This window comes from Scyliorhinus canicula, chromosome 24 (assembly GCF_902713615.1).
Source record: "Scyliorhinus canicula chromosome 24, sScyCan1.1, whole genome shotgun sequence".
NCBI classification, from domain to species: domain Eukaryota; kingdom Metazoa; phylum Chordata; class Chondrichthyes; order Carcharhiniformes; family Scyliorhinidae; genus Scyliorhinus; species Scyliorhinus canicula.
In genome coordinates this window covers 2,395,900-2,421,760 of record NC_052169.1, presented here as the reverse complement: position 1 = coordinate 2,421,760, position 25,861 = coordinate 2,395,900, and the positions used below count along the sequence as shown (strand labels likewise).

The 25,861-nt window shown below is 54.2% G+C and overlaps 1 protein-coding gene across 2 annotated transcripts in view; it reads left to right on the top strand.

Annotated features, from left to right (window-relative positions):
- The window catches only part of LOC119956828 (leucine-rich repeat and immunoglobulin-like domain-containing nogo receptor-interacting protein 1), a 505,354-nt gene that overhangs the window by 55,288 nt on the left and 424,205 nt on the right, over positions 1–25,861 (top strand). The window lies entirely within an intron of this gene.

Here is a 25,861-nt window from a genome sequence, read left to right as displayed (position 1 = left end):
TATAAATAGTGACGAGGCTCTGTTCTGTCAGAAGTATTATCTCACTGTTAGAATGTGTAACTCCGACTGGTTCAAACAGATCAAGAGAAGTCCGGATGTTTATTTTTTGGCTGGGGAAGCAGAGTTAATTTCGAAGTCAGCGATTGGTGAGGTTAGGACCTGTCGGTAATATATCCTCCTGATCCTGTATTGTACAAAGAGCAGGGTGTTGGGCAGGATAGAGTGACAGCGGTGTGTGTGTTTGTGTGTGTGTGGAGGGGGGGGTTGGTGGGGTAACGGGAAATCGCCGGGCTTTAAGTGGCTACCTGCTCGGCCCAGGACCGCGGGAAACTTCAGAGAGTCATGAACACAGCCCAGTCCATCGCACAAACACCTCCCGCTGCCGGGGGAAAGCAGGCAGCATAATCAAAGATCCCTCCCACCCGGCTTACTCACTTTTCCAACTTCTTCCATCGGGCAGGAGATTCAGAAGTCTGAGAACACGGACGAACAGACTCAAAAACAGCTTCTTCCCCACTGTCACCAGACTCCTAAATGATCCTCTTATTGACTGACCTCATTAACACTACACCCTGTATGCTTCATCCGATGCCAGTGCTTATGTAGTTATACTGTATATCTTGTGTTGCCCTATTATGTATTTTCTTTTATCCCCTTTTCTTCCCATGTACTTAATGATCTGTCTGAGCTGCTTGCAGAAAAATACGTTTCACTGTACCTCGGTACACGTGACAATAAACAAATCCAATCCAATCCGAACGTGGCTTTCCACTGGGCTGGCTGCTGCCAACTCCAAACTGATGGGAGAGGTTATTGTGCGATTTGTTCTTGAAGGGCTTGAAGGGCTTGGCTCCTCGGAAACACACACTCCAGATATTTATTCAGTCGATAATAATGATGCAGAGTCGACCGTCTCTGATTCCACCGCAACCTGTCCTTGTTCTGGGAGGACAGCCTCTGTTTTATGAGTGAGGAACATTTTCTAATCGTCTGATGTCTCTTGGGCTGGCTCCACAGAGTGATCGATAATCGGTGAAGCTTTTATAACCTTAACATTTCTCTCGGGCATCAAAGTCGGGCCTCGGCTTGCACACACACACACAGACAAAGCCAACAAACCTTGTCCTTGGCTCTATCCGTTTATTCAGCTAGTTTATTTTTAAATGGAGCTGGTGTTAACTCCCCCTTATGAACACCGCTGGGACTGAGGGTGAGGTGTCCTAATTAATCTCTCTCTCTGCCCAGTCCATTTGGGGCTGATGTTCTGTTTATTTGCCTCCCACCATTCAGACAAATACAACATCAACAAACTACAAAGTCGCCTTCAGGATTCTGAAAAATATTTCTCCTCATTTTCATTCTGCCTGTGTGAGTCCAGCTATCGAGTGAGGATTTCTCATCAGCCCGCTCCTACTTAGAACATAGAATCGCGACGGAGGCCATTCGGCCCATCGAGTCTACGCCCACCCTCTGAAAGAGCCTCCAACCTGGGCCCACACCCCCACCCTATCCCCAGGACCCCATAACCCCCACCTCACCTGTGTGCCTTTGGACTGGACAAACCTCTCGATTTAAAGCGAGATTTGTGCATGTTTCACCATTTCCAAAATCCAAAAAGAGCTTCACAACCAAATTAGTCTGAATGCATCTCCTGCTGTTGGGAATGTGGCTTGTCAATCTGGGCACGGTCAGATCACGGGCGGATAATCTATTTCCAGTGATGTTCCTTGAGGAATAAATATCACCCAGGACACTGGGGAGTTTTCCCCCCCCACTGCTCCTGCAGAATAATACCTCAAGGTCTCTTGCATCCATCTGAGATTTCGGACAGGCCTCGGTCAAGGTTATCTGAACGTCAGCAGCTCTCAGTGGCCAGCAGGATCTTGTGCTTCGTGGTGTGAGGCTGTGAACAGAGACAGGGAGTGCTGGCTGCCCACTGAGCCACAGCCAGCTCCGGGGGGGGGGGAGGGCGGGATGTGGGTGGGGGGAGGGAGTTTCGTAGGAACTCGGAACCAAGGCTGTTCACACTCCAGGAACTGCGCCTTGGGAATGGTCAGCAATCCCAGCTGCCTTGCAGTGAGAGACGTGGCCCATTACAATAAAACCGTTGAGTATTTAACAGCTCTCTCATCCTCCATTTAGTTCACACAGGCGATTGTGCGGCTGGGTGGGTGCATGTGGGAAATCAGAGGCCCGGTTTCCCTAACCTGGCTGAGCAGTATCTGAGAATGACCCTCAGTTCGTTGATTCATGTCCTTGAGGGAAGGAAGGCTTTGGGCGTAACCCAGTCTGGACCAGTACAGAACTCCATTCCCACACCGACCTGGCTGCTTTTTAACGTCTCCGTGAGATAATCCAACAAGTCCCTCAGTTGTATATCTAGCGATGGACAATGAACACTGACTGGCCTCGTCAGTAAGGCCCACTCCACTGCCCCACCCCCTCCCCCACAGCGACGAGGTGTGCAAATGTCTAGACTCACCTGAACAATGCCCGGGTCTGCCTCCAGAGTTCGGGATGAAGGTTACCCACAATCCTGGACCCGGGAACACCATAGGCGAGGAGCCTCTGCATGTGGATGATCCAGATTCATTTTCCCTGGAAGAGGTCCATCTTCTAGACACCGAGAGATCCACCTCCATTCTCAGGAGGTCCACCGGCCGGTCTCAGAGTCCTCCAGGAGACCTATCTTCATTTTCAGGTGGTCCTCGTTCCTCAACGTTGGGTCGGTGATGTTGGCTGCATTTTCAATATGGCCCCGGTCACGATGACAGATTATGCGCCACCCAGTCCTGCCCCGCCCACTGGACACAGCATAAACCACCCGGGTGCATTATTAATGAGATCGGGGCCGGAAGAATTGACGTGTTTCCCTGCCAGCCTCCGCGTTGGAAACACTCCACGTTCCCGCCCCTGCCAGGGCATCTAGTCTCAATGTGGGAGAATTCTCACCCTCGATTCAGCGTCCCATCCATTACAAATGGGAGGGGACTTGCAGAGTGCTGGTCAATTCCTGAAGCAGTGGGAGGGCTCCGAGCAAATGCAAGATGACGCCCCAACGTGTCCTTGCCAATCCCATGGGGCTAGAATGTCGACAAAGTGTCCAATCACCCAGCTCACAGGAATCCCGTTAATTAGCTAACTCCCAGAAGAGAGATGTGTGCGATAAAGGTTCTACTTACCCGATACAAAGAGAGGGCCTTGGAGTCACTTCAATGCAGCTGGGAGAACATTCATTGTAATCAGTGTAACTCTAATTACTCCAGGATTCCATCCCATTTGTACTGGAGCAACAAGCAATGAGTGAAACCAGGTTCCTTTGTCGAGGAACATCCAACAGGATGAGCTTCAGAGTCGATGTTACTGGGAACAGAGGCTAACGTGTGGTTTAAGGGAAAGAGATGGAGCTGGTGAAACGTGAACTCCGAAAGCAGCTTTGTAGATGGATACTGGACAGATGGTGTTTGGTGAGTGTTGGGATGTGTCCAGTTATTTGTCCTGTTTGAACAGCCCGATGTTTGTTACTCTGTTGACTGTAAATTCAGAGTTTGGATGCCGGCCTGCACATGGGAGGTCATAATGATATTTTATATTCTCCAATGGTTACGTGGGTGTAGCTGGACAGGCCAGTATTTGTTGCCCATCCCTAATTGCCCTTTGGAAGGTGGTGGTGAGCTGCCTTCTTGAACCGCTGCAGTCCATGAGTGTATGTACAACCACTGTGCTGTTAGGAAGGGAGTTCCAGGATGTTGCCCCAGCGACAGTGAAGGAACGGCCGATATATTTCCCAGTCAGGGTGGGGAGTGACTTGGAGGGGAACCTCCAGGTGGTGGGGTTCCCAGGTATTTGCTGCCCTTGTCATTCTAGATGGCAGTGGTCATGGGTTTGGAAGGTGCTGTTGAAGGAACCTTGGTGAGTTGCTGCAATGTATCTTGTAGATGGTACACACGGCTGCCACTGTGCGTCGGTGGTGGAGGGAATGGATGTTGAAAGTGGTGGACAAGGTCCCATGGAGTGGGCTGCTTTGTCCTGGATGGTGTTGAGCTTCTTGAGTGTTGTTGGAGCTGCGCTCATCCAGGCAAGTGGAGAGTATTCCATCACACTCCTGACTTGTGCCTTGTAGATGATGGACAGGCTTTGGGGGGGCAGGAGGTGAGTTACCCGCCATAGGATTCCCAGCCTCTGACCTGCTCTTGTGGCCACAGTATTTATATGGCTGGGTCCAGTTTATCCCAGGATATTGATAGGGGAGGAATCAGCAATGGTGATGACAGTGAAGGGGAGTCAGTGATGGTAATGACATTGAATGTCAAGGGGCGGTGGTTCGATTCTCTCCTGTTGGACAGGTCATTGCCTGGCACTGATGTAGCACGAACATTACTGGTGCTTCGCAGGAGAGTAGGTGGCGAGGTAGAGACTGGGGGGGGGGGGATTGAGTGGTTGAAACTGGCGTTGAAAATTAATTGAATACCTAAATGATTAATATGGTCACCTCATGGAGCGAAAGAGCTGGGCGGAAGAAGTTCAGTGTTCAAGTCGGGATGTGTGAGGTGACTAACTAAGCACGTGATGCACCAATCTTCCGATGCAGGGTCGAGCAAACCTTGGCCAGCTCTGGTTTTCCTGAAAACTCCCATTTTTAGAGTCTGTGCTTCCCAATGATTTGGTTGTCAATGACTGTCACATGGATGCCTGAACCAGTGACTGATGGGATATGGAAGGGAGGCGACACAGGATGGAATGGGAACAAAATTGGACCTTCCTGTGTTCAGGTGCTGGAACAGAAAGATATTTCAAACAAATTATTGGTTCATCATCAGTGTAGCTAAATCGGGCAGTGAGCTGTCTGGAGGATGCAGAGTGTCAGTCTCGGACTGGGAATAGGTGAATCTGATTGGTCTGTGCAGAAACTAGATGAATGTATGTTGTCAGATCCTGCCTGAATCAGGATGTTGGTTGGAATTCTCTGGCCGTTGGGATTGACCGTTCCCGGGGCAGTGCACCCCCACCTGCAGGTTTCCCGGTGGGGTGGGGGGGCTTCAATAGGGAATCCCATTGATGAGGGGCGGGAGGATAGAATCTCTGCCAGCGAACAGCGCTCCCCCCAGGAGAGACATGGCTGGGGGTCCCGGGTTTCCCGACCTTTGCCATTCACAATCCTCGATTCCCGCCAAATCTCTCAAAGGGAGGGAAAGCCAATCATCGGACAGCATTTCACACTCTTCAACCTTTCTCCATCCGATGCCAACAAAGACTTTCTCTGTCTCCAATTTTCTCCACTTGCCAGTTGGTCGTGCGTCTCATTGGAAGCAGAGTCACGTGATCGTGGATTCAGGTCCCACTCCATCTCTGCCTTTGCTGACAGGGGGCGGGATTCTCTGACCCTGCGCCAGGTTGGAGAACTGCCGGGGGGGAGAGCACGAATCACGTGACGCTGCTCTGACGCCGGTCCGCCGATTCTCCAGCGCGGCGCAGTCGGGGGCCGCTCAACGCGCCCCCCCCCCCCAACCCGGGCGGTTCTCCCCGTGCGATTGGCTGAGTTCCCGCTGAGGTAGGCCGAGTGCCGCCGGCATTGTTACCGTGCGGTCCTACCCAGCGGCACCCCGGCATTCTGGCTGAGGGTGGCGGCCTGGTGGGGGGGGGATCCGACTCGGGGGAGGAGGGGCCTCTATGGTGGCCTGGCCCGCGATCGGAGCCGACCGATCGGCGGGCGGGCTTATCCGTGTGGGGGCCTATGTTTCTCAGCACAGGGCCTCTGTAGGTCTCCGCCATGTTGCGTCGGGGCCGGCGCGGTGATGGTAACCCCGGCCGTAGCGCGCATGCACGGACCCGCGCCACCTGCCCTGACGCCGGTATCAGCAGCTGGAGCTGCGTGAGTCGCTCCAATGCCGTGTTGGCCCCCTGTGCGGCGCAGGATCGCTGCTGCTCGGGGCCAGATGACGCCGTCGTTTACAACGGCATCGACACTTAGCACCAGGATCGGAGAATCCGTCCATGGTTCCAGAAAAAGTGCGCAGACTCATTGTCATTGGCTCCTTTTGCTAACTGTGTGGGAACGTCCCACTTCTCTCCTGAAGTGAAGCTATATTGGAGTAACTGCAGCCCTGGCAACGTCCCAGAGCTGACCCAAACATGGGCAGAGACGCAGTGAGGACATTGCATTAGCACCAAGGGATAGTGATTACACAGGTTCCTCATGCTGGAGGGAAGCTTGGAATCTGTGCCTATTTGCCTCTGTCTTGTTAGTAGAATTCTGGATCAATAGGAATAAGAATAGGAAATAGCGAGAAGCCAATGCAGATATATCTATTCAAACTGTGTCTGCTAATTGATCCAAATGTAGTTTATAATGCTGCCTGACCACCTGCTTGGATTGCAGAGAAATGAGGCATTGGCTGCTATCCCTGGCAATGGGGAGTCAATGCCGTTAGATATTAACATTCAGAAGGAGTGCTCTGTTTGAGGGTTACATACTTTGCCCCATTCTGCTCCCATTCCCTTTCCTTCCCACTGTGTTTCTGCCACAGATAATTTGCACAGTCCTCATTTATTAAATTGTGAATTAATTTGTTTTTCTTCCTGCTGATGGTTTGGTTTTCCCAGAGCTGATTCTGCGATAAATGATTGAGCTTTGCCTGGGGTTTGTCAGATACCAGCCCAAATAAGGTTTGCAGATTCTCAGCCCCACAGGAGGGGAGCAAATTGGCTGCTGAACAAGTCTGAGGGGCAGGTTACACAGGATTCACTCACTCCCGAGTAAGGGCAGGATTCTCCGACCCTCCGCGCTGGAATCGCGCCCGGCGCAGGGACGGAGAATAGTCGCTCACGCTGGAAATCTGGCCATTCTCCGCGGACCCGTCAGTCCCGTGCGCGTGGGCGATGACGTGCCAGTCGGAGGCTGTTGGAACAGGCCCCCGCGGCGATTCTCCGTGGTCGACCGGCCGATCTCCTGCTGGCGTGGTTTACATGTGGTACCACCCGGCGGGATCTCGGACCTCCGGCCTCGGTGGGGGGGGCGCGGGGGGTGTCTGACTCGGGGGGGGGGGGGGGGGCTCAGCGGTTGCCAAGCCCACCATCGGGAGCCACCGATCGGCGGGCCATCGCGATCTTGGAGGGACCTATCTTCCTCCACGCAGGCCCGCTGTGTGGTTCCGTGGACCCGCTTGCGGCTGCCGTGCGAGGCCGCGGGGTCTGAACAGCAGGTCCCACCGGCAGCCAGAGCTGCGGGAAGCACGCCGGGGCCTCTGCTAGCCCCTGGGAAACGGAGAATCACCCTGGACCTTCGAGGCAAATGTCCGGAGTGATTCCCGCCTGTTTTCCGGCGGGCGTGGGGACTTAGTCCCCTGAAGGGAGAATCCCGCCTCAAATGTCCGGACTGGTGGCAATAAAGTTGTTTTCCTCACCCTGAGATGGCGGAAGGAGTTCTGTTTTCTCCCCGTCCATTCCTGGATGGGCTGGAGTTGGAGCTGTGAGTTTACAGGCACTGTCGCCCTCCGCAGATCGGTCCTTCTCCCCGTGTCTCTCTCTGGCCTTGCTACAATTCGGCATCCTTTCACCTCAGACACCCTTTCACCTCAGACACCCTTTCACCTCAGACACAGGAGAATGATGGTCTGGTAAAGTTCACAATCCCAAAGGTCTGTGTGCCGCAATGTAGAAGGAGCGACTGCGGGAGCTTCAGTCATCTGGTTGGGCCCCGCGTGTTTACATGTTTAACTCTAGCTTCACACACTCGTGCGCTCGCGTGCTGTTAACGTGTAGTCAATTTTAGTAAGACCGTAAATGACCTGGTGATTAAAGAAAATAAAGCACTTGGCAGGAGATCCAAGATGCTGAGATCTGTCGGGAGGAGTGAAAACTGAACCTGAGGATGAACTTTTGTGACGCTTATCGCAGACATTAACATGACCTCGTGGCCTTGAACTGGGAGTTTGTATGTCAATGGTACTAGGTCAAGGAGAGGGTGAAATTTGCAATATTCTGCGATTACCTCTGACCATCTGTCTGGATTGGGACAATAACTGACATTTAATTATCACCCTCGATGCATCAAAACACCCCAATGCCCCCCACATTCCCGGCTTGGGTCACTGTCTGTGCAGAGTCTGCACGTTCTCCCCGTGTCTGCGTGGGTTTCCTCCGGGTGCTCCGGTTTCCTCCCACAGTCCAAAGATGTGCAGGTTAGGTGGATTGGCCATGATATATTGCCCTTAGTGTCCAAAATTGCCCTTCGTGTTGGGTGGGGTTACTGGGTTATGGGGATAGGGTGGAGATGTGGGCTTGGGTAGGGTGCTCTTTCTAAGAGCCGGTGCAGACTCGATGGGCCGAATGGCCTCCTTCCGCACTGTAAACTCTATGATTCTATGATTAATCGGAAAACAAGATTGAGACTGAGCTGAAGAACAGGTGACAGGACGAGTGGGTAAACAGGTGTGTGGATTTTAAAGTTATAATAGAACAAAGAACAGTACAGCACAGGAACAGGCCCTTCGGCCCTCCAAGCCTGCTCCGACCATGCTGCCCATCTAAACTAAAATCTTCTACACTTCCTGGGTCTGTATCCCTCTATTCCCATCCTATTCATGTATTTATCAAGATGCCCCTTAAATGTCACTATCGTCCCTGCTTCCACCACCTCCTCCGGCAGCGAGTTCCAGGCACCCACTACTCTCTGTGTAAAAAACTTGCCTTGTACATCTCCTCTAAACCTTGCCCCTCGCACCTTAAACCTCTGCCCCCTAGTAATTGACCCCTCTACTCTGGGGAAAAAGTCTCTGACTATCGACTCTGTCTATGCCCCTCATAATTTTGTAGACCTCTATCAGGTCGCCCCTCAACCTCCTTCGTTCCAATGAAAACAAACTGAGTTTATTCAACCTCCCCTCGTAGCTAATGCCCTCCATACCAGGCAACATCCTGGTAAATCTTTTCTGCACCCTCTCTAAAGCCTCCACATCCTTCTGGTAGTGTGGCAACCAGAATTGAACACTATACTCCAAGTGTGGCCTAACTAAGGTTCTATACAGCTGCAACATGACTTGCTAATTTTTATACTCAATGCCCCGGCCAATGAAGGCAAGCAAGCCGTTCTTATAGGGAGAGAGGAGAAGATTTGGGGAGGGAATTCTAGAGCTTAGTCTCGAGATGGGTGGAGGCATGGCCTTCCCTGTGCTGGGGTGGAGGGATTTGAGGGTGCACAGTGTGGTAAACCACTGTTGCACCTATATTATGTGATGTATGGTAGGACCTCTACTACAGGTACATCGGTAGTCCCTGCCTGCTGGCTCCGCCCAGTAGGCGGAGTATAAATGTGCGTGTACTCCATGCTGCAGCCATTTCGCCAGCTGCTGTGGGAGGCCACACATGTGAGAGCAATAAAGCCTCAGTTGTACCCAACTCAAGTCTTTGGGCAATTGATCGTGCATCACACAGCAGGCCACAGTTGGACGGACGTGGGGCTGGAGGGATGTGGAGACAAGGAGGGGTGAGGCCGTAGGATTGTAACAATTTGCTCTAAGGCGGTACCAAGTGAGTGATGTGTACAATTAATGGCAGCTCTCCAGCAGGCTTAACCTGGGGTTGGTTACATATCTGTGAGTAATGGATTCACCTCTGTGTCAGAACGTTGATGATGCAAATGCCGCTCCTGATACTGAATCACATGTTCTGAACTGAAGCTTCCAGTGTCGCGAAGAGGGAGTGCGGCACTGTCAGAGGGTCAGTACTGAGGGAGTGCTGCACTGTCAGAGGGTCAGTACTGAGGGAGTGCCGCACTGTCAGAGGGTCAGTACTGAGGGAGTGCCGCACTGTCAGAGGGTCAGTACTGAGGGAGTGCCGCACTGTCAGAGGGTCAGTACTGAGGGAGTGCCGCACTGTCAGAGGGTCAGTACTGAGGGAGTGCCGCACTGTCAGAGGGTCAGTACTGAGGGAGTGCGGCACTGTCAGAGGGTCAGTACTGAGGGAGTGCCGCACTGTCAGAGGGTCAGTACTGAGGGAGTGCTGCACTGTCAGAGGGTCAGTACTGAGGGAGTGCCGCACTGTCAGAGGGTCAGTACTGAGGGAGCGCTGCACTGTCAGAGGGTCAGTACTGAGGGAGTGCTGCACTGTCAGAGGGTCAGTACTGAGGGAGTGCTGCACTGTCAGAGGGTCAGTATTGAGGGAGTGCCGCACTGTCAGAGGGTCAGTACTGAGGGAGTGCCGCACTGTCAGAGGGTCAGTACTGAGGGAGTGCTGCACTGTCAGAGGGTCAGTACTGAGGGAGTGCCGCACTGTCAGAGGGTCAGTACTGAGGGAGTGTCGCACTGTCAGAGGGTCAGTACTGAGGGAGTGCCGCACTGTCAGAGGGTCAGTACTGAGGGAGTGCTGCACTGTCAGAGGGTCAGTACTGAGGGAGTGCCGCACTGTCAGAGGGTCAGTACTGAGGGAGTGCTGCACTGTCAGAGGGTCAGTATTGAGGGAGTGCCGCACTGTCAGAGGGTCAGTACTGAGGGAGCGCCGCACTGTCAGAGGGACAGTACTGAGGGAGTGCTGCACTGTCAGAGGGTCAGTACTGAGGGAGTGCTGCACTGTCAGAGGGTCAGTACTGAGGGAGTGCCGCACTGTCAGAGGGTCAGTACTGAGGGAGTGCCGCACTGTCAGAGGGTCAGTACTGAGGGAGTGCCGCACTGTCAGAGGGTCAGTACTGAGGGAGTGCTGCACTGTCAGAGGGTCAGTACTGAGGGAGTGCTGCACTGTCAGAGGGTCAGTACTGAGGGAGCACTGCACTGTCAGAGGGTCAGTACTGAGGGAGTGCCGCACTGTCAGAGGGTCAGTACTGAGGGAGTGCTGCACTGTCAGAGGGTCAGTACTGAGGGAATGCCGCACTGTCAGAGGGTCAGTACTGAGGGAGTGCCACACTGTCAGAGGGTCAGTACTGAGGGAGTGCCGCACTGTCAGAGGGTCAGTACTGAGGGAGTGCCGCACTGTCAGAGGGTCAGTACTGAGGGAGTGCCGCACTGTCAGAGGGTCAGTACTGAGGGAGTGCTGCACTGTCAGAGGGTCAGTACTGAGGGAATGCTGCACTGTCAGAGGGTCAGTACTGAGGGAGTGCTGCACTGTCAGAGGGTCAGTACTGAGGGAATGCCGCACTGTCAGAGGGTCAGTACTGAGGGAGTGCCACACTGTCAGAGGGTCAGTACTGAGGGAGTGCGGCACTATCAGAGGGTCAGTACTGAGGGAGTGCCGCACTGTCAGAGGGTCAGTACTGAGGGCGTGCCGCACTGTCAGAGGGTCAGTACTGAGGGAGTGCTGCACTGCCAGATGGTCAGTACTGAGGGAGTGCTGCACTGTCAGAGGGTCAGTACTGAGGGAGTGCCGCACTGTCAGAGGGTCAGTACTGAGGGAGTGCTGCACTGTCAGAGGGTCAGTACTGAGGTATTTCCCAGAGACCTCTATCAGGTCTCTGCTTGGTCAGTGGCTTACTGGCTGACACACTGGGAAAGTGAGACCCCCCCAGGGGGAGCCTGTACTCCACAAGGAGCACAGAGAAGGCAGGCATTGCCACCGGCTCCCATGCAGGGTATTACAGAGAGAGGGAAATGTAGATAAGGTGAGTAAAGAGTGAGGACGGAAGCTCTAAAGGGAGAGAGATAGGATATAGGGGTAGGATGTGTGGTGATGTGCATCACTGTAAATACACAAGGGGTTAATGTAAATACACTACAACTAAGTAACCGCTAGAGGGAGCACCAGAGATGTCATGACATGCAGACATACAGCCAATGGGTCATTACAACAGGACACAGCCAGAGGTGGCTTTACCACAAGGGGGCACTGCACAACCCATATAAAAGGACAGGGCACACATGCTCTGCCTCTTTCCACAGACCCACATCTAGAGAGTCAATCAGGGTTGATCAGAAGCATCACACCCAGTATGTGGCTGAGAGCAGACTGGTACAGTTAGACTGGATTGGATTGGATTGGATTTGTTTATTGTCACGTGTACCGAGGTACAGTGAAAAGTATTTTTCTGCGAGCAGCTCAACAGATCATTCAGTACATGGGAAGAAAATGGAATTAAACAGAATTCAAGAAAATACCTGAGAATACATAATAGGGCAACACAATATATACAATGTAACCAGATAAGCATTGGCATCGGTTGAAGCATACAGGGTGGAGTGTTAATGAGGTCAGTCCATAAGAGGGTCATTTAGGAGTCTGGTGACAGCGGGGAAGAAGCTGTTTTTGAGTCTGTTCGTGCGTGTTCTCAGACTTCTGAATCTCCTGCCCGATGGAAGAAGTTGGAAAAGTGAGTAAGCCGGGTGGGAGGGATCCTTGATTATGCTGCCCGCTTTCCCCCGGCAGCGGGAGGTGTAGATGGAATCAATGGATGGGAGGCAGGTTCGTGTGATGGACTGGGCGGTATTCACGACTCTCTGAAGTTCCTTGCGGTCCTGGGCCGAGCAGTTGCCATACCAGGCTGTGATGCAGCCCGATAGGATGCTCTCTATAGTGCATCTGTAAAAGTTGGTAAGGGTTAATGTGGACATGCCGAATTTCCTTAGTTTCCTGAGTAAGTATAGGCGCTATTGTGCATTCTTGGTGATAGCGTCGACGTGAGTGGACCAGGACAGATTTTTGGTGATGTGCACCCCTAGGAATTTGAGGCTGCTAACCATCTCCACCTCGGCTCCGTTGATGCTGACAGGGGTGTGTACAGTACTTTGCTTCCTGAAGTCGATGACCAGCTCTTTAGTTTTGCCGGCATTAAGGGAGAGATTGTTGTTGTTACACCACTCCGCTAGGTTCTCTATCTCCCTCCTATATTCGGACTCGTCGTTATTCGAGATCCGGCCCACTATGGTCGTATCGTCAGCAAACTTGTAGATACGACCATAGTGGGCCGGACTGAGTTACTACAGTTAGATTAGCAGAGAGTCGAACTCATTTAAGAACTGTGTTAATAGTTCAATAAACAAGTTGAACTCATTTCATAGTCTGGAGCACCCTATGTCAAAGCACACATCAAGGAAACAGCTCATGCTACACGAAGAAGCAGAACACCACAGGCTGAGGTGACGGAATGTGGGTGTGGTATATGAGAGGGAGACAGTGTGCATTGAGATAGTGGGAGTATCTGACGCCTGTGCCATATTAGCCAGGGCAGCAGTCTGTACTGAGGTCCAACCATGTTGGAACATTCGGCAGGATTCCCGCTCCTGATTGTTATCCAATGACCATGAGGAAGGCTTTGGGCCTACCTCTCCAAACCCATCTCACTCCAACACCCCGCACATTCGGACTGACGCGACTCTTGTGGTAACTTTGGGATGTAGTTGAGAAATGCAGTTTGTGTTTTCTGTGGTTATAATGGGCAGGGTGTGTTGGGTTAGACACAGTGAGGAATCCGTTACCCAGGGTTATTAATACAAAAGGCATGGAGTTAGCCGAAAGCCAAGAGAGCCATTATTCACTGTCAGGCACGCCTGAAATTCTCCTTCAAAGAGCAAGCTTTAATTATGTTCATCAATCAGCTGTCAGTTTTATTAATGTCAGTCCAGATATCCTGGCTTTTATTCTGCCTCGTTAGAAGATGCACATGGCAGTATCTGCCTCGATTTCACAGCTGTTCAGCTTTGTTGTGTCTGTCACTCAGTACCGGATCCTAACGTTAATCACAAAACGGGGATTGAAGCGCTGAGCTCGGACACAGATGTCGAGGAGACATGGAGATGTTTTAAAAAGCATAAAGGATGGAGAGAGATAGTTGACTGCGGGGAGTACAGGGTGAGATGATATTGGCAAGTTGCCAAAGCCAGGGGGGTTCTTGCCAATATGCTGATCAATATCCCTCAACCGACATCACTAAAACAGATGATCTACCTCGTCGTTCAACTCATTGCTATTTGTGGGCACTTGCTGTACACACATTGGCTGCTCCGTCTCTGTGACTAAACTCCAAAATCTGGAAATTGCTTTGGGAAAGATTGTGAAAGTCTCTGAATCATTCCCTCTCCCCAGCCTCCAGTCACCTCCCCTCTCCCTCCGTCGCTGGGGGCGGGGGTGGCGAAATCTGCATGTGGCACTAACACATGTTCACCCCAAGCAGCAGTGCATTTAACCAGCTTTATACAGATGATGAAGAGGCCGAAAGCCCTTGCGCCTGGGACCCAGGGCAGTGGAAATGTGAAGCTGCATCGTGAGGTGTGATTGGAGCATAGTCTTTCACAGGTAAAAGGTTCAGTCAGCTTGTTGTGAATGTTTAACTGCTGTGCAGGCAGCAATGTTCCAACTTCCACTGCAGGCAGGGGGGGGGGGGGGGGGGGGGGGGGGGGGGCTGCTAAAAATATGTTTTCCTGACTGAATTCCTCTCACCATCTGTATTTTTTCATCATGTGGGGAAACCTTCTGCTTCTCTGCAAAGAAAACAAAATCTGGCTGCAGACATGAACGCCTCCATTTTTTATCTCTCGCGGAAAGAACGATGATTCATTCGTAGAAAAGGAATCATTTTTTTGACAAGTTGGCATAACCGCCTGACGTGTTCCTGAGTTACACGGGGACAATTCGGTGCCAAGTGTGACTCTCGGGGGGGGGATGGCTCTGGGAGCAGCCGGGGGAAGGGTGGGGGGGGGGTGGCTCTGGGGGCAGCCGGGGGGGGGGGGGGGGGGGGGAGGGTGGGGGGGGGTGGCTTGGGAGCAGCCGGGGGGGGGGGGGGGGGGAGGGTGGGGGGGTGGCTCTGGGAGCAGCCAGGGGGGGAGGGTGGGGGGTGGGGGTGACTCTGGGAGCAGCCGGGGGGGGAGGGTGGGGGGTGGGGGTGACTCTGGGGGCAGCCGGGTGGGGGGGGGGGGGGGAGGGGGGAGGGTGGGGGGGTGGCTCTGGGAGCAGCCGGGGGGGGAGGGTGGGGGTGGGGGTGACTCTGGGAGCAGCCGGGGGGGAGGGTGGGGGGTGGGGGTGACTCTGGGGCAGCCGGGTGGGGGTGACTCTGGGGGCAGCCGGGGGGGGAGGGGGGGGTGGCTCTGGGAGCAGCCGGGGGGGAGGGTGGGGGGTGGGGGTGACTCTGGGGGCAGCCGGGTGGGGGTGACTCTGGGGGCAGCCGGGTGGGGGTGACTCTGGGGGCAGCCCCTCGCTCCGAGCCAGCAGGTTGGCGGTTCAGGTCCCACAGCGGAGACTTGTGCACATCATCCGCCCAGTGCAGCACCGAGGGAGACCCGCAGCACCGAGGGGGGGCCGCAGCACCGAGGGGGGGCCGCAGCACCGAGGGGGGGCCGCAGCACCGAGGGGGGGCCGCACCGAGGGGGAGCCGCAGCACCGAGGGGGGGCCGCAGCACCGAGGGGGGGCCGCAGCACCGAGGGGGGGCCGCAGCACCGAGGGGGAGCCGCAGCACCGAGGGGGGGCCGCAGCACCGAGGGGGGGCCGCACCGAGGGGGAGCCGCAGCACCGAGGGGGGGCCGCAGCACCGAGGGGGGGCCGCACCGAGGGGGAGCCGCAGCACCGAGGGGGGGCCGCAGCACCGAGGGGGAGCCGCAGCACCGAGGGGGGGCCGCACCGAGAGGGAGCCGCAGCACCGAGGGGGGGCCGCAGCACCGAGGGAGAGCCGCAGTATTCCCCCTTCGGGGTGAGGTGGCAAAGTGACGCTCTGTCCGCACCCTCACGTGAACCGAATCGATTCCGTGGCGCTCTTTTGAAGAAGAACAGGAGATTTGCCACCCAGGCAATATTTATCCCTCAACCAACACTTTAAAAAAACAGATTATCAAATGATTGTCCCATTTGTGAGAGAGCTTGCTGTGTGTAAATTGGCTGTCAGCGTTCCTACTTTACACTTCAAATATCTTTCACTGTCTGTCAAACACTTTGGGACATCTTCACATTACTGGTCTTCCAGCTGTCGGCTCTGTGTCTACGAGGTGTCGGCGGGGCGGGGGGGGGGGGGGGGGGGGGGGCTTGCAGCCCCGTGGGGTATAGCCCCCAGCTTTACCTGCCAATACGGACGCAGTATTGCCGGGTCTGGGGCCGCGCATGCGCACGGCAGCAGCCTGCGGTGGCTTCACCGTACAACATAGCGCTGGGCGCACACAGACCCAGCCTATCAAAGATCCCCCCCCTGTAATCTCTCCCCTCACCACCCCCAGACCACCCCCCCCCCCAAGTCCCCCCAGCCCCTGCCGAAGCCCCCCTGCTGGTGGAACGCCCCCCCCCCCCCCCCCGACTGCGGTGCCGCTGCAGTCCGCAGCCGCCATGTGAGGTCCCTGATCGGTGTCCACGCCTGACACCGTCGGGGATTCGGCCCATCGGGGGAGGGGCATCGGGGGAGGGCCATCGGGGATGGGGCATCAGAGATTCGGCCCATCGGGGATTCGGCCCATCGGGGACAGGGCATCGGGGATTCGGCCCATCGGGGATTCGACCCATCGGGGACGGGGCATCGGGGGAGGGGCATCGGGATCGTCCCGATGGCGTGTGGTCTTCTCCCCTGAGTACACCGTTTTTGAGGGGGCGGAGGGTCGGAATCCGGCATAAAAATGGATTCTCCGGCCGATCGGCAAACGCAATTTGGCCGTCGCCGATCGCAGAATCCAGCCCTAGTTGTTCGAATTCCGCTAATCCACTTCCCGCTGGAGGGTGGACAATGATTGGCCAGCAAAAACTGGCCTGAGACATTGCAAAGAAAACTTTCATTTCTTCAGTGTCTTTGTGACACCTCAGAGGGATGTAGTGATGCAGGAGGCACTGCCAAAATGTGGGTACCACGGCAGCCAATCTGTGCACAGCACAATCCACCATGTGACAATGACCCAATAATCTTCTTTCACTCTTGTTGGTAGAGGTACAACTATTGATCAGGGCACCAGGGGATAATCCCCTTCTCTTCTTCAACCTCCTGCCGCGAGATCTTTCCCTGCCTGCCCCCCCCCCCCCCCCCCCCCCCCCCCGAGAGGGGCAGACGAGGCCACAGTTTTGATACCTCTGACAGGAGGCCCTCCCTCATGCCGCCCCGCAGTGTCAACTTTGATTTTTGTGCCCCAATCTCGGGCTTGGGTCCTGAATCCACAACCTCCTCAGAAACATCCGGCCAAACCTCACCCCCATGACCTTTCCGGAGCTGAACGTCTACAACTCGATCCCGGGGGATAGGCAGGAATGTGGGGTTGGAGTTTACAATTGGATCAGCCACGATCTTATCGAAAGGCGGAGCAGACTCGAGGGCCGGCGGAGTATGGAAGCAGGCAGGATATTGTTCTTGTGTGAGGAATGTGACTGGGAATTTTATTCGGAGTGCTGTCACGAGAGTGCGCCTGCTCCGAGTAACACCAGTGGTCCCTCAACTCCAATTGGGGACGCGCATCCCTGCAAAGCGTTAGTACTACGGCTTTAAGACAGCAGAGTCACGGATCAAACGCTCCAGTGATTCAGAAAATGTGCTGCTGGCGTCGATGCAGAATATTCCCACTGTGCAGCGCATGTTAAACAAATGAGCACCCTGACCTCTTACTTGAAGGGAGGTCGCATCTGCTTGTGTCCTTGCGATTACCGGCAAACTATTCTTTCCTCTCTTTCTCTTTTCGAAAAGCAGCTCTAAATGGAAGAGGATGAAAGGCTAGCTGGGCTGTTTGTGAGAGGGGCCCAGACTTTAACCTGTGTGTTTGGCTTTGAGGATGTGTCTGAATCCTTAGCTCTCAGCAAACGACAGCAGTGTCTGTGTGACTATGTTAGTAACTGACTGGAATAAGAGAGCCACTAGAGAGCACCAGGTATGTAGTGGCCTCCAACCTCTGCATTCAAATTATCCATCACACAACACTTTTTCACATTCCCTTATTTCTACTTCGCTCCTCCAATTACTCTGAGCCCTGGCCGATATCCTTGAGGTACGAGCTCCAGAAACCCACCCGTCCGCCAGAATAGCCACCAGTCTCAAGCCGCCATTCCTCAAGCGGCAGCCTAACCAATGGGCAATCACTCACTGCAAGATATTCAACTGCAAGAGGCTTCACAGCCAAGACGGATCCAAGAGGGCAGCACGGTAGCATTGTGGATAGCACGATTGCTTCACAACTCCAGGGTCCCAGGTTCGATTCCGGTTTGGGTCACTGTCTGTGTGGAGACTGCACATCCTCCCCGTGTCTGCGTGGGTTTCGTCCGTGTGCTCCGGTTTCCTCCCACAGTCCAAAGATGTGCAGGTTAGGTGGATTGGCCATTATAAATTGCCCTTAGTGTCCAAAATTGCCCTTAGTGTTGGGTGGGGTTACTGGGTTATGGGGGTAGGTTGGAGGTGTTGACCTTGGGTAGGGTGCTCTTCCCAAGAGCCGGTGCAGACTCGATGGGCCAAATGGCCTCCTTCTGCATTGTAAATTCTATGATAATCTATGATAATCACATCCCCCCCCCACCCCGAGATCGCTGACCAACATTAACTCCCGATCAACCAACCCCTCAGTTTTAAAATTCCTGATTTGTAAATCCCTCCATGGTTTGCCCCTCCCTGTAAGGGATTTTTGCCCCCAACCCACCCCCCCAACATCTTTTGTTTCCTCCAACCGCACAAATCTCCAAGACCTCTCCGCTGAGTTTTCTCTTTCCGTATCTCTTGATGCAAATTTCCGTCTCTCTACATCCCTCCCTTCCTTTTTTAAAAATAAATTTAGGCTACCCAATTCATTTTTTTTTTTTACAATTTAGGGGCAATTTGTCATGGCCAATCCATCCATCCTGCACGTCTTTGGGTTGTGGGGGTGAGACCCACGCAGACACGGGGAGAATGTGCAAACTCCACATGGTCAGTGACCCAGAGCCGGGATCGAACCTGGGATCTCGGCGCCGTGAGGCAGCAGTGCTAACCCACTGCGCCACCGTGCTGCCTAGGCCCTCTCTACCTTTAAAATGCTCCTTAAATCCCAACTTCCTGGCCAAGCCATTGGTCACCTGATCTAATCTTTCCCTCTTGGTCCATTTTACGACATTAAAGGTAGCTCTGAGATTTCTTCCCTTGTGAAGTAGTTATCCCATTAAAATTCCCGGAGGGAGTTCCGCTCCCCTTTACCATCCAGATCGTGACACGGGACCAAATAGTTTCTCATCCGCCCCCCTGGAGTTTTTGCCAATTATCCTAATCCCCGCTTGCCAGAGGAAACAATTCCTCCTGATTTATTCTCTCAGAACCCTTCACGATTTTGAACATGATAATAAAATCCCTCCAACCTTCTCTGCTGTAAGGGTTTGGGCTTAAGAGCCCCTTCCTGTGCTGTCCATGACTTGATGAGAATAATCCAGTTTCCTGTCGCTGGCTACATGTCGAACAGCCTCTCATCACCAACGTCAAGCTGGTAAATCTCCTCTACACTCTTTCCAAACCCTCACAATCATTCCTCAGGTGTTTAATCACATTGTGCAGCTGCGTTTGTTTGTTTATTTGCTTTATTTAATTATATTTTAACAATCTCCTTTCCTCGCCACTCAACCATTGCAAAATTACCTTTCTCACAGTCCGCCCAACCCCTCCTCGAACCACTTGTTTTCTCTCACTCTACCACATAACCATTGGGAAAAATCTGAATATTTTATTCTGAAATGGTTGAATAAATCTGTGCTGTCGCTTAGTAAACAGGACCATATAAACCCGGGGCACGTTTCTCCACGTGCCAAGCAAACACCAGAGACCGTCTCACTGTCAGGAGATGCTATTCATTGCACGAACACCAGGACATTACAGATCAAGACCAGTGCTTTTCATTTTTAAATCTAATACAGATATTGCTCAAAATGTCATCTGGGCAATTTAGACAAACAAACCTCCCTAAACAATGAGGAGCTCTGAGTGCTGATATATTCCTCAATCTGCTTCACACTGGCAGCTCTCCCTCAGTACCGACCCTCTGACAGTGCGGCACTCCCTCAGTACTGACCCTCTGACAGTGCAGCATTCCCTCAGTACTGACCCTCTGACAGTGCAGCACTCCCTCAGTACTGACCCTCTGACAGTGCGGCACTCCCTCAGTACTGACCCTCTGACAGTTCAGCACTCCCTCAGTACTGACCCTCTGACAGTGCGGCACTCCCTCAGTACTGACCCTCTGACAGTGCAGCGCTCCCTCAGTACTGACCCTCTGACAGTATGGCTCCCTCAGTACTGACCCTCTGACAGTATGGCTCCCTCAGTACTGACCCTCTGACAGTATGGCTCCCTCAGTACTGACCCTCTGACAGTGCGGCACTCCCTCAGTACTGACCCTCTGACAGTGCAGCACTCCCTCAGTACTGACCCTCTGACAGTGCGGCTCCCTCAGTACTGACCCTCTGACAGTGCGGCACTCCCTCAGTACTGAACCTCTGACAGTGCGGCACTCCCTCAGCACTGACCCTCTGACAGTGCAGCACTCCCTCAGTACTGACCCTCTGACAGTGCGGCACTCCCTCAGTACTGACCCTCTGACAGTGCGGCACTCCCTCAGTACTGACCCTCTGACAGTACGGCTCCCTCAGTACTGACCCTCTGACAGTGCGGCTCCCTCAGTACTGACCCTCTGACAGTGCAGCGCTCCCTCAGTACTGACCCTCTAACAGTGTGGCACTCCCTCAGTACTGACCCTCTGACAGTGCAGCACTCCCTCAGTACTGACCCTCTGACAGTGCGGCACTCCCTCAGTACTGACCCTCCGACAGTGCAGCACTCCCTCAGTACTGTCCCTCTGACAGTGCGGCACTCCCTCAGTACTGAGCCTCTGACAGTGCAGCACTCCCTCAGTACTGACCCTCTGACAGTGCAGCACTCCCTCAGTACTGACCCTTTGACAGTGCGGTGCTCCCTCAGTACTGACCCTCTGACAGTGCGGCACTCCCTCTGTACTGACCCTTTGATAGTGCAGCACTCCCTCAGTACTGACCCTTTGACAGTGCGGCACTCCCTCAGTACTGACCCTCTGACAGTGCGGCACTCCCTCAGTACTGACCCTCTGACAGTGCAGCACTCCCTCAGTACTGACCCTCTGACAGTGCGGCACTCCCTCAGTACTGACCCTCCGACAGTGCAGCACTCCCTCAGTACTGTCCCTCTGACAGTGCGGCACTCCCTCAGTACTGAGCCTCTGACAGTGCAGCACTCCCTCAGTACTGACCCTCTGACAGTGCAGCACTCCCTCAGTACTGACCCTTTGACAGTGCGGTGCTCCCTCAGTACTGACCCTCTGACAGTGCGGCACTCCCTCTGTACTGACCCTTTGATAGTGCAGCACTCCCTCAGTACTGACCCTTTGACAGTGCGGCACTCCCTCAGTACTGACCCTCTGACAGTGCGGCACTCCCTCAGTACTGACCCTCTGACAGTGCAGCACTCCCTCAGTACTGACCCTCTGACAGTGCAGCACTCCCTCAGTACTGTCCCTCTGACAGTGCGGCACTCCCTCAGTACTGACCCTCTGACAGTGCGGCACTCCCTCAGTACTGACCCTCCGACAGTGCGGCACTCCCTCAGTACTGACCCTCCGACAGTGCAGCACTCCCTCACTACTGACCCTCTGACAGTGCCGTACTCCCTCAGTACAGACCCTCTGACAGTGCAGCACTCCCTCAGCACTGACCCTCTGACAGTGCAGCACTCCCTCAGTACTGACCCTCTGACAGTGCAGCACTCCCTCAGTACTGACCCTCTGACAGTGCGGCACTCCCTCAGTACTGACCCTCTGACAGTGCAGCATTCCCTCAGTACTGACCCTCTGACAGTGCAGCACTCCCTCAGTACTGACCCTCTGACAGTGCGGCACTCCCTCAGTACTGACCCTCTGACAGTTCAGCACTCCCTCAGTACTGACCCTCTGACAGTGCGGCACTCCCTCAGTACTGACCCTCTGACAGTGCAGCGCTCCCTCAGTACTGACCCTCTGACAGTACGGCTCCCTCAGTACTGACCCTCTGACAGTACGGCTCCCTCAGTACTGACCCTCTGACAGTACGGCTCCCTCAGTACTGACCCTCTGACAGTGCAGCGCTCCCTCAGTACTGACCCTCTGACAGTGCAGCACTCCCTCAGTACTGACCCTCTGACAGTGCGGCTCCCTCAGTACTGACCCTCTGACAGTGCGGCACTCCCTCAGTACTGAACCTCTGACAGTGCGGCACTCCCTCAGCACTGACCCTCTGACAGTGCAGCACTCCCTCAGTACTGACCCTCTGACAGTGCGGCACTCCCTCAGTACTGACCCTCTGACAGTGCGGCACTCCCTCAGTACTGACCCTCTGACAGTACGGCTCCCTCAGTACTGACCCTCTGACAGTGCGGCTCCCTCAGTACTGACCCTCTGACAGTGCAGCGCTCCCTCAGTACTGACCCTCTAACAGTGTGGCACTCCCTCAGTACTGACCCTCTGACAGTGCAGCACTCCCTCAGTACTGACCCTCTGACAGTGCGGCACTCCCTCAGTACTGACCCTCCGACAGTGCAGCACTCCCTCAGTACTGTCCCTCTGACAGTGCGGCACTCCCTCAGTACTGAGCCTCTGACAGTGCAGCACTCCCTCAGTACTGACCCTCTGACAGTGCAGCACTCCCTCAGTACTGACCCTTTGACAGTGCGGTGCTCCCTCAGTACTGACCCTCTGACAGTGCGGCACTCCCTCTGTACTGACCCTTTGATAGTGCAGCACTCCCTCAGTACTGACCCTTTGACAGTGCGGCACTACCCTCAGTACTGACCCTCTGACAGTGCGGCACTCCCTCAGTACTGACCCTCTGACAGTGCAGCACTCCCTCAGTACTGACCCTCTGACAGTGCGGCACTCCCTCAGTACTGACCCTCCGACAGTGCAGCACTCCCTCAGTACTGTCCCTCTGACAGTGCGGCACTCCCTCAGTACTGAGCCTCTGACAGTGCAGCACTCCCTCAGTACTGACCCTCTGACAGTGCAGCACTCCCTCAGTACTGACCCTTTGACAGTGCGGTGCTCCCTCAGTACTGACCCTCTGACAGTGCGGCACTCCCTCTGTACTGACCCTTTGATAGTGCAGCACTCCCTCAGTACTGACCCTTTGACAGTGCGGCACTCCCTCAGTACTGACCCTCTGACAGTGCGGCACTCCCTCAGTACTGACCCTCTGACAGTGCAGCACTCCCTCAGTACTGACCCTCTGACAGTGCAGCACTCCCTCAGTACTGTCCCTCTGACAGTGCGGCACTCCCTCAGTACTGACCCTCTGACAGTGCGGCACTCCCTCAGTACTGACCCTCCGACAGTGCGGCACTCCCTCAGTACTGACCCTCCGACAGTGCAGCACTCCCTCACTACTGACCCTCTGACAGTGCCGTACTCCCTCAGTACAGACCCTCTGACAGTGCAGCACTCCCTCAGCACTGACCCTCTGACAGTGCAGCACTCCCTCAGTACTGACCCTCTGACAGTGCAGCACTCCCTCAGTACTGACCCTCTGACAGTGCAGCATTCCCTCAGTACTGACCCTCTGACCGTGCAGCACTCCCTCAGTTCTGACCCTCTGACAATGCAGCACTCCCTCAGTACTGTCCCTCTGACAGTGCGGCACACCCTCAGTACTGACCCTCTGACAGTGCAGCACTCGCTCAGTACTGACCCTCTGACAGTGCAGCACTCCCTCAGTACTGCCCCTTTGACAGTGCGGCACTCCCTCAGTACTGAGCCTCTGACAGTGCAGCACTCCCTCAGTACTGACCCTTTGACATTGCGGCACTCCCTCAGTACTGACCCTCTGACAGTGCGGCGCTCCCTCAGTACTGACCCTCTGACAGTGCAGCGCTCCCTCAGTACTGACCCTCTGACAGTGCGGCACTCCCTCAGTGCTGACCCTCTGACAGTGCGGCACTCCCTCAGTACTGACCCTCTGACAGTGCAGCGCTCCCTCAGTACTGACCCTCTGACAGTGCGGCACTCCCTCAGTACTGACCCTCTGACAGTGCGGCACTCCCTCAGTACTGACCCTCTGACAGTGCGGCACTCCCTCAGTACTGACCCTCTGACAGTGCGGCACTCCCTCAGTACTTGACTGGAAATTGCCTGAGAAGATGTAGGTTGAGTAACGTTGATACAATATAAACTGAACAGGTGTAACAAACTGCATCCTCAAACCCCGCCCACATTCAATCTCACTCCTCAAAGCCCCCTACATTTTCCTGGTATGCTTTGTTTCAAAGTGTGTTGTACTCTTTTACATTTACTCAGTATTGCTCCTATGGAAATGAAAATGGCTTATTGTCACAAGTAGGCTTCAAATGAAGTTACTGTGAAAAGTCCCTAGTCGCCACATTCCGGCGCCTGTTCGGGGAGGCTGTTGCGGGAATCGAACCGTGCTGCTAGCTTGCCTTGGTCTGCTTTCAAAGCCAGCGATTAGTCCAGTGAGCTAAACAGCCCCTATGTCAGTGGTATGTCAGTGACAACGTGTGTCAACTCTCCCCTTGGCTCTGACCTGCCCTCAACCATTTAGCAAGAGAATATGGTCAATATTTTCACAAATTATTGACCTTCTTCAATCAATGCCCCCCTCTTCTTCTTGAGATCATTGCTACATTCTTGAGTTCAGATGAATCCAAACAGTTTCTTTTGACAAATTCGGAGTTGTTTGACTGGATAAGGAGCACCATTTTGGAAATTGCCTCTATTCAATGTGAACATTTGTGCTGGGCGCCTAATACTGACATTGTCTGATGTTGTTACCCTCTCGAGTGTCTTTGTTCTCCTCTGATTTTGGTTTTGTGATTGGAAGGGATTCCGGGAATTTCTCCTCTCCCCGTGAGGGGAGTTATGGACGTCGTATTGGCTGGGAAATGGTTGCAGTGAATCAGCAGACTCTTCACATCTCTCCCTTGGCCTTTGGAATCGATGAGGATTCTGCCAGATCCCACTCACAGCGGATCTTAAATTGTACACCAGAGGGACGGAGTGACACTCCGAATAAACACTCTGTGTGATATTCAGCTAAATGTAGAGCAGACAAACTTTGAAGTTGGAGCGTCTGGAATGAAAACAAACAGGGATTCTGTAGCCACTGCAGAAAGGAAATGGAGGGCGGGATTCTCCGTTCCTGGGGCGAAGTGTTGATGCTGTTGTAAACGCCGGAGTGTTTTCCGATGGAATTATTTGGCCCCCTGGATCAGGGATCCTGCGCCGCACATGGGGCCAGCATGGCACTGGAGAGCTTCACGCTGCTCCAGCCGCCGATACAGGCGTCAGGACGGGCGGTGCGAGTTCGTGCATGTGTGCCACGGCCGCGCGAGTGTTGCCATCTCCGCCCCGGCCCTGACGCAACATGGCGGAGCCCTAGAGGGGCCCAGTGCAGAGGAACATGGCCCCACCGGGGTAAGCCCGCCTGCCGATTGGTCGGCCCCGATCACGGGCCAGGCCACCCTGGATGCCCCCCTCCCCCCACCCGCACAGCCAGAACGCCGAGGTCCCGCCGGGTAGGACCACACGAGAACGGCGCCGGCGGGACTCAGCCGAACTTGGCGGCCAATCGACCCATCGCACAGGGAGAATTGGCGGACCGGCATCACGTGGTTCAAGTCCCCCCCCCTCCCTGGCGATTCTACGACCCGGCGCGGGGTCCCGCCCAAGAAGTGGCTGAATCTAGATCTAATAATAATAATAATCACTTCTTGTCACAAGTCGGTTTCAATGAAGTTAATGTGAAAAGCCCCTAGTCGCCACATTCTAGCACCTGTTCGGGGAGGCCGGGACGGGAGTTGAACCCGCGCTGCTGGCATTGTTGTGCATTACAAACCAGCTGTTTAGCCCACTGTGCTATTAAACTCTGTGTTGAACTTTCATTAAATTCTCGATGGTTAACCTGATTAGAATTGTCACAGAAAAGATAACACTATCTTACATCATCACAAAAACTATTAAATACAAGGTGAAT